This window comes from Ctenopharyngodon idella, chromosome 15, assembly GCF_019924925.1.
Source record: "Ctenopharyngodon idella isolate HZGC_01 chromosome 15, HZGC01, whole genome shotgun sequence".
Classification (NCBI taxonomy): Eukaryota; Metazoa; Chordata; class Actinopteri; order Cypriniformes; family Xenocyprididae; genus Ctenopharyngodon; species Ctenopharyngodon idella.
In genome coordinates, this window is record NC_067234.1 from 1,617,844 (window position 1) to 1,631,524 (window position 13,681).

Here is a 13,681-nt window from a genome sequence, read left to right on the forward strand (position 1 = left end):
TATTATTTCATGACCGCAAATTACTGTGAGTGATACTCCAGAGATTAATGAGACTACATGGTCATAATGATGATTGTCAGGTCAAACAACAAGCATTAGAAATTACTACAATTATAAAATGTTAAGTCCTGTAGATAGAAAACTAGCTTGTAGAATCATATGGCAGTCTACATAAGGGGGTATATCTTATTTACATCCAAATGGTAACTCCAAAAAACCCAAACCCTAAACTTTAGCTATGAGCTACTTGAATCTTGATTCAGGCAGATTTACTGAAAGTTGTTTGTGTTTCTGCCACTGCATGTAGAACTTGCTGACATCCTCTTTCAAACAATGGGTGAGTATTGAATTTTTTTAGTGTTAAAGGGTTAGTTCACCCAAAAATGAAAATTCTGTCATTAATTACTCACCCTCATGTTGTTCCAAACCCATAAGACTTACGTTCATCTTCGGAACACAAATTAAGATATTTTTGATGAAATCTTTCTGTCCCTCCATAGACTGCCTTCGCAACTGACACTTCTGACTTCAAAAAGTTCATAAAGAGATCGTAAAACTAATCCGTATGAATTGAGCGGTTTAGTCTATTTTTTTCTGAAGAGACATGATCACTTTATATAATGAACAGATTTAATTTAGGCTTTTATTCACATTGATCAGCAAACATAAACAGAAGCTCAACCGAACCTGCTTGACGCGCGAGAACAAACCTCTTCCAGAAGCTCAAACTTAACACAACACAAGCACTGTAACACAAAAATAAACCTCATTGGTTCTTGCACACGTCAAGCAAACATGCTTGAGCTTCTGTTTACCACAACTGATGTGTGAGTTTAATCTGTTCATCATATAAAGTGATCGTGTCTCTTCAGAAAATTTGGACTAAACTGCTCAATATTATAACCATTATAAAAAATCTGTTTGAATGTCCGCTGAGGAAAGCGATATCGTTGCCATTTTAAAAGTTAAGGTGATTTCCCACAGCGCTAAAACATCTTTCTTGGTCTGACTCACTCATAAAGACAGTCTTTGCCGCCATCTAATGGTGTAATAATGTAACTTTCACTGAAGTCCATATCATCATCATTAATGGACCCTTTCTTAATTCCTAATACAGCATATTATTTATATAAAATAATATTTATTGAACAACAATATTTAAATGAACAACAATAGCCATTATAAAAGACAATAAATACATAAACACAATAAATAAATAAACACAAGCAAACAATTCAGTTAAACATACAAAAGCAGCGCTCTAGTACAGGATTTAAGTTAAATATAGCCTAAATATAAAGTTATGAAACTTAACTTTCCCCTTAACCCAAATCGTTTTGCTCTGGAACAAGTAATAGATTAATAAGACCAAAGATTGCCCATTTGATATACCCCAAATGAATTATATCTCATGTTTAACCACTATATTCACATATAAACATTGATCATCAAACATAAATAGAACCTCAAACAAAACTGCTTGACGTGTGAGAACAAACCTCTTCTGGAAGCTCAAACGTGCTGCGTAACACACGAGAATGAACCTCAAAATTTGAACTGCTCAATCCATATGGATTAGTTTTACGATCTCTTTATGAACTTTTAGAAGCATCAAAGTGTCAGTTGCGAAGGCAGTCTATGGAGGGTTCTTCATTTGTGAAAATCTTCATTTGTGTTCCGAAGATGAACAAAAGTTTTACAGGTTTGGAACGACATGAGGGTGAGTAATTAATGACAGAATTTTCATTTTGGGTGAACTAACACTTTAATGAATGGGCTTACAGTACATTCTGTACTTTCTGATGTGAATGATACGTGTGGCAAAAATAGGCTCAGAACTGTGCTGTGAATACAGTGATCTGCTATGGCTGCTGAAATAAATATGTGCTGCTTAAATGTGCAATGAATATCAGGCCTCATTTATTTTGTGAATTGTCATAATAGAATAAAATTTATTTGGAAACTTGTATTCAAAGACATTAGCAAAGTAATGCTGACCATGGCTGCATAGTATAAAAGTGTATTTATGAAAAGCAAAATTAATACTATTTATTAGACACTTTCATCTGTAGTGACTTAAATCTGGTGTGACATATCATAATTGTCTGAAATTTTCTAAACTGTTGGCCTTTTAAGCACAGAAGTATAAAAATACACGGACAAACGTATAAACTTATACATGCACAGAGAAAGAAATTAAAGGATGCATTGAGGCCAGCGCATTGGCGTCTGAGCCCCTCTGAGGAATGTGCAGGGGCACTAATTAACCAAACTGAAATGTCCTAATTCTGCTGTGGCTGAACTGTGTGACCACAGACCTGTCAACCCTTGCACTTGGGTCAGCACGTGTGGACCCACATTTTCTCCACCAGCAGGTCCTTTGTCTATGCAATCAATGGGGTTTTTTTTGTAACAAAAACTTATTAAAAAAAGAGACAGTTCACAATACTTTGTAGCTGATGCACACAATGTCCTGTTGGGGATGAAAGGTTTTTCTTAAAAAAAAGGAAAAAAAAAAAAAACCCACAGCCCTGTCACCTATTCACTGCTGTCTAAACCTCTTTTCAGCATACATTTGTCCTGCCCATACTTCACATGGGCAACAAGCCAGAGGCTTTAATGGGCCGGTGCTAAGAATGTCTCCATTTACTAATTGTCATCCTTTACACTGAGTTTGACTGGATAAATGAAGGAATGGACCATCAGCTGCTCAATCAAGTGTGTACTGAGACAGATAGGGCAGGTATAATTGATCAGAAGCTGTTGCAATGTGATAAATAGCCCTTTTACTGGAAAAATATTGTCTTTTTGACCTTCTTTCCTTTAGGCATGATTGTTGCAAACTCATCCTATCCATTTGATTAGTAACATTCGCCCTTTTTGTCCCAAGCTATTATTTGCACTGGTCTGTCAAACCGGCCTGTAGGAGCCGTCCTTAGAACACTCAAGTCCTCAGTTAACCTCTAGCCTGCTCCAGTTTTCTGCTCTCCTTCAGAGTTATCTTTTGAACAAGGAATGAAGCAACAAAACCAATCTACATTGTCTATGCATACATATGTTGGGTAGATTGGAGTTGGTTGGCTACAGGGATTGGTTAATTTCTAATCATAACTGGATGCTGTTGTAACATCTGAATGTTTGGTGAAGACATCTTTTCAATATATATATTATAGGATTTAAGTTAAATACAGCCTAAATATAAAGTTATGAAACTTAATTTTCCACTTAATCCAAATCATTTTGCTCTGAAACAAGTAATAGATTAATAAGACCAAAGATTGCCCGTTTGATATACCCCAAATTAATTATATCTCATGTTTAACCACTATCTACATAAGAGCCATCAGCAAATTCCCAAAGGACTGGCCAAAATGAAGCTGTTCTCTGCGGGTACTTGAGCACTATATATATATATATATATATATATATATATATATATACACACACACAAGTGTTCAGTTTGGTAAAATATTAAACATTTTTATCTTATTTGTTAATTAATTTAGTAAATTTTTAGTGACATTAAATGCTGTTTTAAGCTTTTATTTGCACCTAGTTTGGTTACAGTAATTCATCTAATTCATTGTTTTGTTGTTTCAGGCCTCATTCACAGAAATTTAAGGTTTCGAGTGGAAAGATTCATGGCCACGAGAGTTCAGTGGGGTCAGTCTTCCACAGCTTCAGGGAATAAGGTACACTTGTGTTACAGTCGTCTCATTGCAAATCATGTCAAAACATTTGATGTTGTTGATGATATACATATTTTGGAGGATTTACAACCAATAGAGAAACCTACATTAAAACCTGCAGCCATGAACTGGAAAACTGGAAGAGAGCCAGAGGAAAAAGATTTATAGGTTTGGCCCAGTGTATGTGGGAGCCACTTTGTAGTTAGTATGTTTTTTCCCCAGGAGGTGCTGTATCTGTGTAAAGACGACCACACTTCTTCCATGAAAGCCACACAATTCATTCTGGCATTGTAAAAGCCTTCATTTGCATGCGCTCATTATTTACCTTTCATGATTGCCTAATCAAAACAAAGAGCCTGAGTGAAAGAGAATATCCTGGGATGAATAATGGCCAGCTGTTCACTGTGTTTCAAAGATATTTTCACACCTCACATCCTCTAACATTTCACCTTTTGTCTTAAAATTGAAAAGACCTGATACCGTGAAGTGTTTCTGCAGAGATCAGTGGCACGGGAAAAGAGCTTAACCATTTCTGTCAGCTGTTGAAACTTTTTTCACTTAGCTCTCCCTGTGGATTTGAGTGGTTTTCCAGGGATCTGAGATTGTCTGCTGTAAAGCTGGAGAAATCCCCTTTCACGTACACTCATATCCTCTTGGGTTTTGACTTTTATTCTTTTAACTTTACAGTGACCAACATGTTAATCATTCAAGACTGCATTTCACATTATCACTACAAAATATGAGGAGATTTTTGTTAGGAGTTGATGTTTTGGGAATCTCCTGAACATTATGCAATTATTGTGAGCCTGCAACCTTTTTGACCATTTATTTTTTTCTTTTAAAGCTAAAAACAAATTTGATTCAACATGAAAAAAACAATGCGTCTAGTCAGAGAAAGAAGGCACATGGCTTTGGCAAGGCACAGAATGTTGAGGAAATGACAGAAATGAAAGCAATTTCCAGTTGATTAGTTTAAGAAGATCAAATATGGTCCCAGTTCATGATATCAGTTTACACTGCTCACAGCAATAAGCTGAATTATATCCTTCTGTCACACAATACACATCTAAAATCTTTTAATCTATTAAAATCACAGTCTGTGAATAATTAAAATTCAGATGTGTGCGGCAGTGTGAACAGTTGCTAATTCTGTAACAGATTCTGTGTCATGTGAGTTCTGTCTTCAGCAGATGTTCTTCCACTGATCACATTAAGAGCTTCTCACCCCTGTTGCAAAAGCAGTGATGCTGCACATTTTACCCTACTGAGCAGCTCCTATCATATCCCGGAGAAACAGAAGGCAATAGTTATATTCCCACTCTCCTCCCAAACAAGTTGATTTTTACAACCCGAATTCCGGAAATGTTCCGAATTCCGGAAACTGTTGTTGAGAGGGAAATTAAAATAGGAAAAATCTTGACTTTTGTTGTTTTTCTTATTTTAAAACATTTTAGAGTTTGCCCCCCTAGAGGACAACTGGTTGAGAACCTCTGATCTAAATAAAATTGTATGAAAATGTATTTTTGTATTGGTATAGAATCAATTGTAAGAAATATTACTTGGGTAAAGTTCAAATTCGGCAAAATAAAAAGCAAGTAGGCTATACTAGTAGAAGTACTTTACAACTCTGATTCCTTTTAACCACAAGATGGCATTTGCAATTTCCTTTTAGGATTCATCCTGCAGCATGAAGGATATGTCTCTTTCTTCTTTCTATCCACAATTTAATTGTTAAATAAGTTTTCAGAGGTCAGGCACGATGCACTATATTAACAATTTTGTCTCTCTAATGTCATTAAGACTATAAAATATGATACAAAAGGGACAAACAACACACACACACACACACACACAATAGAATCATAAAAGAAATGAACTGTTGACTACATGAGGAACAGTGAGAAGATTTGAGCTGGGAATGACTTTTCTCTCCACAGAGCAGTGAAGAGGACTTTTCAAGAGTGGACATCGTGCATACTTCAGACTTGACTGAAACCACATGTCTAAAGCTCCATCAAACGGAAATGTTTTCACATCTGCTGCTTTGAAAAAGCCTGTGAAAATGAATTAGTATCTAGCGGATTTTCAGTTCATTTATTATACGTACAAGCAATGAGAATGTCAATCACTGTGTAGGCCTGAGCGAATATACTCTTTACTGCCCTTGTACCTCAGAAATCCCTTTAAAGCTATACATGTGAATTAAACGTGGCCTTCATCATCACAGTATGCTAATGGATGTCTAGTGCAAGGTATTCATCAATATGCTGATTGAGGACTGTTGGGACACTCCAGGCACTGGATGGTTCTGTCTGGGGAGACTGAGTCATTTACACCTCAATGACACATCTGTATAGCATTTGCTTCGCAGGACACATGTACTTTCCAATACATACTATTTATCTACTAGTGTGTTCTAAACTATGTCATGTTTGGTCTCACCTGACAGCTTATAAACAGAACTGAAAGGAGGTGAAATGAATAGATATATTAAAGTATCCAAATGTACAATCTAGATGCTATTGCTTAAACATGCATTGAGGAGAATATGTTAATGTACTTCTCCCACTCTTGATCACCACCCATTAGCCATATCCTTTGGCTTCCTGTCAGTTGATTTTGGTGTTTGTATCCCACTCATGTTTAACAATGCTTTGCTTAGAGCATAAGAAGGAAAGGTAACTGTTGATCTTGGAGAAAGGCTTTAACCCTGCCACTCCCACATAACGCTCCTGCGTAACTTCATACTACAAGAAAGGCTTTTACGGCCTCTCCTTCACAGCAGTGCATTATTTTTTTTTTTTAAATATCCTTAGTCCTCCAAGGTTTATAATGGTTGTGAATGGGGGGGCCAAGTTTTGAAGCCAAAAATAATGCATCGATCCATACAAAAAGTAATTCATACGACTCTTCTGTAGCGAAGCAATGCGTTTTTGTAAGAAAAATATCCATATTTAAAACTTTATAAATTCAAATAACTAGCTTCTGGCGGACGACCGTGTGCAGAATGCGCAAGTCGATTTGCAGCAGAAGAGAATCCTTTGACCTGACGCGCAATGTAATGAGATAGGATAGAGCAAAACAAATCACCGGTCATGGATTATAAGTCTAAAACTATAATTTTTAAAAAGAAATGTCGGAGGATTTCGATATAAGAGAAGAGGAGCTTAAATTTGTTGCACAGCCCTATTTGTTTGAACCGCAAGATGCGTCTAAGCTTACAATACTCCTACATCCTGTGTCATACATCACGTCAGAGGATTATTCATTTGGCGCAAGTCGACTTGCACATTCTGCGTATGGTTGTCCGCCGGAAGCTAGTTATTTGAATTTATGAAGTTTTAAATATGAATATTTTTCTTACAAAAATGCATCACTTTGCTTCAGAAGGCCTTTATTAACCCACTGGAGTCGTATAGATTACTTTTTTTATGGATAGATGCATTATTTTTGGCTTCAAAACACGGCCCCCCATTCACAACCATTATAAACCTTGGAGGACTAAGGATATTTTTAAATATATCTCCAATTGTGTTTGTCTGAAAGAATATAGTCATGGGATGGCTTGAGGGTGAGTAAATCATGGAATAATTTTCATTTTTGGATGAACTATCCCTTTAATGAAGTCAGATTAACTATATTGGAGTCAGATAAATAACTGAATTATGCAAATCTTCCTTCAACTGCTTTTTGTTCCAGCGTAAGCTTCCAGCCTTACAACTGTTTACTTTAAATGTTATTTCTTATATTTCTTTCTGCTTGTTGAAACATGCTATAGTCACCATGAAATCAAAATCGACTATTCTTATTTGTTATGGAATATTGCAGTACTATTATGAATGATTTATCCATGCATTTCATTTTTTAAATTCATGCGCACTCTAATACTTATTCAAAAACATTAACTTGACATGTGCACCAGCACGAGGACGGGACAATAATCCTTCCCATCCAGCAACCTGTCACTCATATCAGATTGCAACAATTAGCAAACAACAACAATCCACTCAATTCCCAATGGACAAAACCAAGTTTCTTTCTCCAAAATTTAAAATGTAAAACGTTGTGAAATGTTGTACAGTTTAGAATGAAAACTCTTAAACAAGCTGATATAGGGACGCCTTTAACAGTGTCAATAGTTTGTATGCTTTGCATTAGCATAAAAAAGACCCAGCATCACAAATGTCCCAGAGGTGCACTGCTTTGTCACCGTCATGACGAACTAAACACCAGGGAGCAGCTGTTTGTGCCCCAGAGGTCACCTTGATCTAGAGGTCGGTAGGAGGCTGGTAGACGTCAATATCCCACCACATGAAAAAGCCTGCTGATTGAAGAACCTACCTCTGATGCCTCTATGACTCATATATAGGAAAGGAGCGATAGGAGCCATGGAAGATCAAGGGGAATACAAACACCACATTAAGTTCCCTGTTAATTCTGCTCTGTTTTGTGTTTCTCTCCCATTGTGGCACTAAAGCCAAGAGCATTACTGTGATTCTCATGTGAAAGTTTATTTAGTTATCACATCAAAGCATCTGAAACGATTGTCACATGGGATGCACATTAGCCTATCATCTTGCTGACACAGCCTACTGCTCTGGAACCACTAAGGAAATGAGCTTGTTTATGACTTACATTTACATTGTTTAGTGCATGTGGCCTGCACATTTTCTCCAAACAGCTGCATTCACCCTTCCGGATGGAGTATATGCTCTTTTTCCGAGGTCAGACAATTGTATTCTTGGATACACCGTGAGCGTTGTGAACGTGTAACCTCACACTTCTCTGTAACAGGTTCCCAGACTCCAGAGGGAGCAGCTAGGATTAATATGTGCTTTCAGGGTGAAGAGTCTTCGCCTCTCTCCTTGTCAGCTCTGGCCATCGCTGCTTTGGTTAGACACACGTTTTATACAGAGGTAATGAAAAGTTTATAGAAAACAGGTGGACATTAAATGAGTTTCACAGTGTCTGTCTCAGCTGTGTCCCATTGTGTGAGATAAACATCCAAGAAATCTGAACACATGAGCTCCTAGTACAACATTTCTTCATTGATTTGCGTCAGTCATGGGTGTCTGTGTGCCTTAGTGCAAATATACAGAGTTTTGGTTGTTTATTCACTAAATAGTGGGGTGACTAGTTTTTTTTTAAAGAGTTAGTATTATATAAGTTGCTTCTTTTTATTCTGAACTTGTGAAAGGGGGAATGTGATGAGATGGAACATTGCAAACCAAAATGGCAGCTGGTTTTCCTGTTATCAAGGTTGTGGCCTTCTATCAGTACCATTCAAGAGTTAAAAATAGGATTTTTCTATAAATAAAAAAAAAAAAACTTTTTCTTCTGTCTATTTTATAGTAAGTAAACAGTAAGACTGGATGGATATGTTATGCTTAAAAATCTGATCAAGAATTAAAAAAGGCTGCATGGATGAGCGGGGAAAACAGAACCATACCGCCAATCCAAAAAATGTATGCTGTAAAACTTTGACGGAAGTGGTCCTGACAGAAATGAGACTTGAACTTTCTATATTTTGATTTTGACCACCCTGAAATCTGATGTCACTTCCTCTTCATTATGTCTTTTAACATATAATGACAGTTTTACCATGTGGCAGGAATCACAATTCATGGAAACAGATAAATGATCCTTTTTAATGATATATATATAATGAAATATATAATTAAAATCGGTGTTGGCTAGTTTATGAAACGGTGTCCATAGCCAGTTGGTGGTAACATTTTTTATGAATTCTAACAATGCAAAATTGTGAGAACATGAGGGTGAAGAAACATGAACGACGCTCGGGAACAACACTCATAAAAAGTTTAAGCCTCGCCAATTTAAATGTTCAAGCTCAAGAAGATGTGAAAGGGAACTCAATTTCGCGCTGTGTGGGAAGTTTTCTGTGCGCAAACATCTAAATAGTGAGCTGAGCTCTCTTTCACGTCTTCTTGCACTTGAACAGACATATATAAACTCTGACAAAATGCCTGTCTTGACAAGAATGTCCGAACTGACTGTAAACAGCTGAGAAATAACGCACGTGTAACAGTATATTGGATCCGTGCATTAGCTCTTAAAGTGACAGCAGCAGGAATATTATGCTGCTGTCACTTTAAGAGCTAAATGTTAATCAAACAACAAAAGACAAAGAATCAGTCATTGCTCTTGACTAAATTGACTTTTGTAACTTTAATAAGGATTTATCTCTGTTTCATGGCTGGTAAAAAAATATTTATGGCCAGTAAATTTTCTTAAAGGTTCAGTGTGTAAATTTTAACGGCATCTAGCGGTGAGGTTGCGAATTGCAATCAACGGCTCAGTCCACCGCTCACCCTTCCCTTTCAAAGCACATAGAGAAGCTATGGTGGCCGACACAGGACAAAGATGTTATCGTCTGAGACAGCAGAGAGTAGCCAGTCAAGCAAACACGCTCTGTAGAGCAGTTTGTCCATTTAGGGCTACTGTAGAAACATGGCGGCGCAAAATGGCGACTTCGATGTAGGGGGCCCGCGGTGTATGTAGATGTAGAAATGGCTCATTCTGGTAATAATAACATAACGGTTCGTTATGTAAGGTCTTTATACACCACTGAAAACATACTTATGTATATTATATTGCATTTCTGTCAATAGATCCTCCTAAATATTACACACTGGACCTTTAAGTCACCGGCCATTGGCAGATGTGTGTAAAAAGTTACAATATACTCTATATATATATACAATATATGTGTGTGTGTGTGTGTGTGTGTGTGTGACATTACACTAAAACAATTTTATTTTTATTTTAAGTATTACATGCATAGAATAATACACCATCAGGACATTTAATAACTCATATATATTCTAAGATTATAATACACTTATTAGCTGATTTTTTTTGTGTTCACTACACTTCCTCAAATGTTGTGGACACAATTGGTGACACATGAATGATTATGATCATGTTGAATCTTGAATTGAATGGCATGGCATCTAGTCTTTATAATCTATTCTGAATAATTTCTTAGCAGAACTTTGACTGTAACAAATACATACTTGTGTTGTACAAATTACCCTCCAAAAAATGAGGAACTAAACCAGTCACTTTGTGCTAAAAAAATCTGACGTCATTTCTAATCTTGATGTCATCCTGAACGTTCACTGTGATGTCACAGCTCAGAGAAGAGTAACACCTCCCACCGCATGCTTTTTTTGCAGCGGTGCAGAGAGAAAAGTTGTGAAAGAGACTACGCAGAAGGAATCCCCTCTTACCTCACTTTATCTGTTTCCCACAGATGAATACTTATTGACACAGTGATATGTGTGGGCAGCTCTGTTAGAGGATGTCTGCATACGTGGGTGCTTGCATACGTGTGTTTATACCGTTTTGCGTCCATAACGTCGAGTGTGCACAAACGCGTCTGTGCGCATCTCACTTCTATCTGTGGCTTGACCACACTATGTGGGCACCATCATCATCATTATCATCATCCCTGAGACATGGAATGGACGGCAGGGTGTAGGTACACACAGTGTGAGGGCCACTAATATGAGAATGACACCTCTCTGCCCACACATGGCCTGTTCCTCACCAATCAGAGTCACTCACAGAGGCATGCAGGGTGGGCGGCCATATCACGCAGGCTAAGTAATGAAGGTGTTGATGGAGAACACCACCGTTTTCACACGTCACGCCGGGCAGATTGGTCATATGGTGAAAATAAAATGACCTGTGTCATCAGTACACATATACAGAAATAGATCACATGAAATGGTACCATTTTAATTAATCAACATGCTCCCCGAAGACTGCCTACCGATGTCCACAAGGTCCATTTTTGTGATTAAGCCTGTATTTCTATAATGATTACACCCGCTCCCAAAACACATACGCGCACACATGGAACCACATGCCCAATTACCAGGTCTCTTATTAGCTTTAGATTAATGATCCCCCGAGGCTTCTCTTGTGTGAAAGAGCGCAGCCCCACCAACCCACACACTGCTCACACACATGGGCATTTTAATTGGCAGCCAAATCCAACCATAGTAATGCTCTTACAAGTCTGAGTCATCCTCACAGCACTGCATGCAAAACACAATACTATTAACTTTCAAGTGCATTTGTGTGTTGATAGTTTGATATGCTCTCTAATGTGAGGCACATTATGGCTCAGGCGAATTTGAATTATTTTAAAGCTGCTTTTAATGAAAAGTATCCTAGTATGGAACGCATCTGAAAAGTGTAAAGATGTACTTATTCCATTAATCCTTTAATTGTACCTTTAATCAGACCTCTGGGCTCTCTATCACCATCCGGTAGAAACAAAATTGCAAGTTACTTGGACCTTCTTTACTTATAGACATGACAAACATTCAATGGCAAATGTTGGGAGACTAAAATTTCTTGCTAAATTTAACCCGACAGGTCTGAATGTAAACTGTTTATTGTAAGCTAAGAAAGCAAGAAAGCAATCTTATCCTCCATTCAAAACCTTATTCTAGTAAATGAAATAAACTTACTTTCCATTATCATTTAAAATATTTACCTAAACCAATAATCAATTGTTGAGAATTGGCCTGTCCATAAAACATGGCCGATCCTTGAAAATTCAAACAATTCCTGTCTCATTTCCTCAGTTTTGTGTTTACTTTTATTTTGAAGTATATTTTCTGTTCCTATTGTTCTGCTGTTTCACTTCCTGTGTTTAGTTTCTGTTTGCCTTTGTTCCTATAGGTGACTTGTTTGTTTCCATAGTTACCATTGTTAGTCTTTATAGTTATTGATTACTCTCACATGTTCCTGGTTTGCCCCTTGTTATCCTGTGTATTTATACCCCCATTTTTCTCTGTTGGGTCATGTTCATCTATGGCTGTAATGTTGGTGTTCAAAGTTCAGTTTCCTTTTGTTTTGTTTTTCCAGTTTCAGAGTTAACTGTATTTGGATCCATCTCTCCCTCGTCTCTGAGTTTGCCGTGTTACACATAGACCGTGCACACATGAAACTACAACAATGACAGAAAATGTAACAAATATATATCACTCACAACAAAAATATAAAAGAAACAAAACTTAAATAAGATATAATCATAATGCGGCACTTATAGGAATTTCCTTTTACTTTCATTTTACAGTAAAAGTTTAACATCACATATATAATGCAATGTTAAGCCATTTAAAAATTTTCACCATATATTGCAAGTTAACTTAGAGTTAAACTATAACAGGTTTTTACTGTAGCATTTTCACAGTTTTTTTCTGAAAAAAAATACTGTGTGTACTTCAGTGTTTTCGTTTCTGCTTTACCATTAATGTGATGAAGTTAAAAAAGACAAGATGGTCTCTGCTTAATGACACTGAACATGAATGAGTCAGAAAATGAGCAAAGCAGAGCCTGGTCTGACTCAGTGGATTTTTTTTTTTTTGTTGTTGGTTTTTTTTCACTTTTAATCCACCCAAACTATGATCTATTTTAGCTGAGAGAAAAAGTTAAAAGGTTAATGTTGTTTACTGTTTAATTCAGTGCATCTCACTGTATCATGTCTTGAAGGCACCATTGTTGACTTTGCATATTACATTTTGCTCCCTATTCAACCATGTTCTGTTATGATACAGTATTTGAATGAAACACCAAAAATGGCATTTGAATGAAACATTAAAAATGAAAGAACACACTGCACATTTTGCCAAAATGAAGTTGTGATCAAGAAACCATGTGGTGCCAGAGACCTCGCTGGAGAACAGGTTTCAGTATCAAAGGCGGATAAATTTATCCGTTTCCTTCTGTGCATTTGTGAGACAAGCATATGTGCCTACACTGCCAGTAAGTACAGGATGGAGGATGTCTGAAGGGAATAAAATGGTTGAGTTTTTGCTGAGGGGGAACTCAAATAAAACCACACAGCTGACTCAGACACCATCTATCCAACCAACCACAACACACTAACTGCTGCCATAGAGCATTATATTACACCTGGGCACACCACCACAGATTTATAGTCACACCCTACC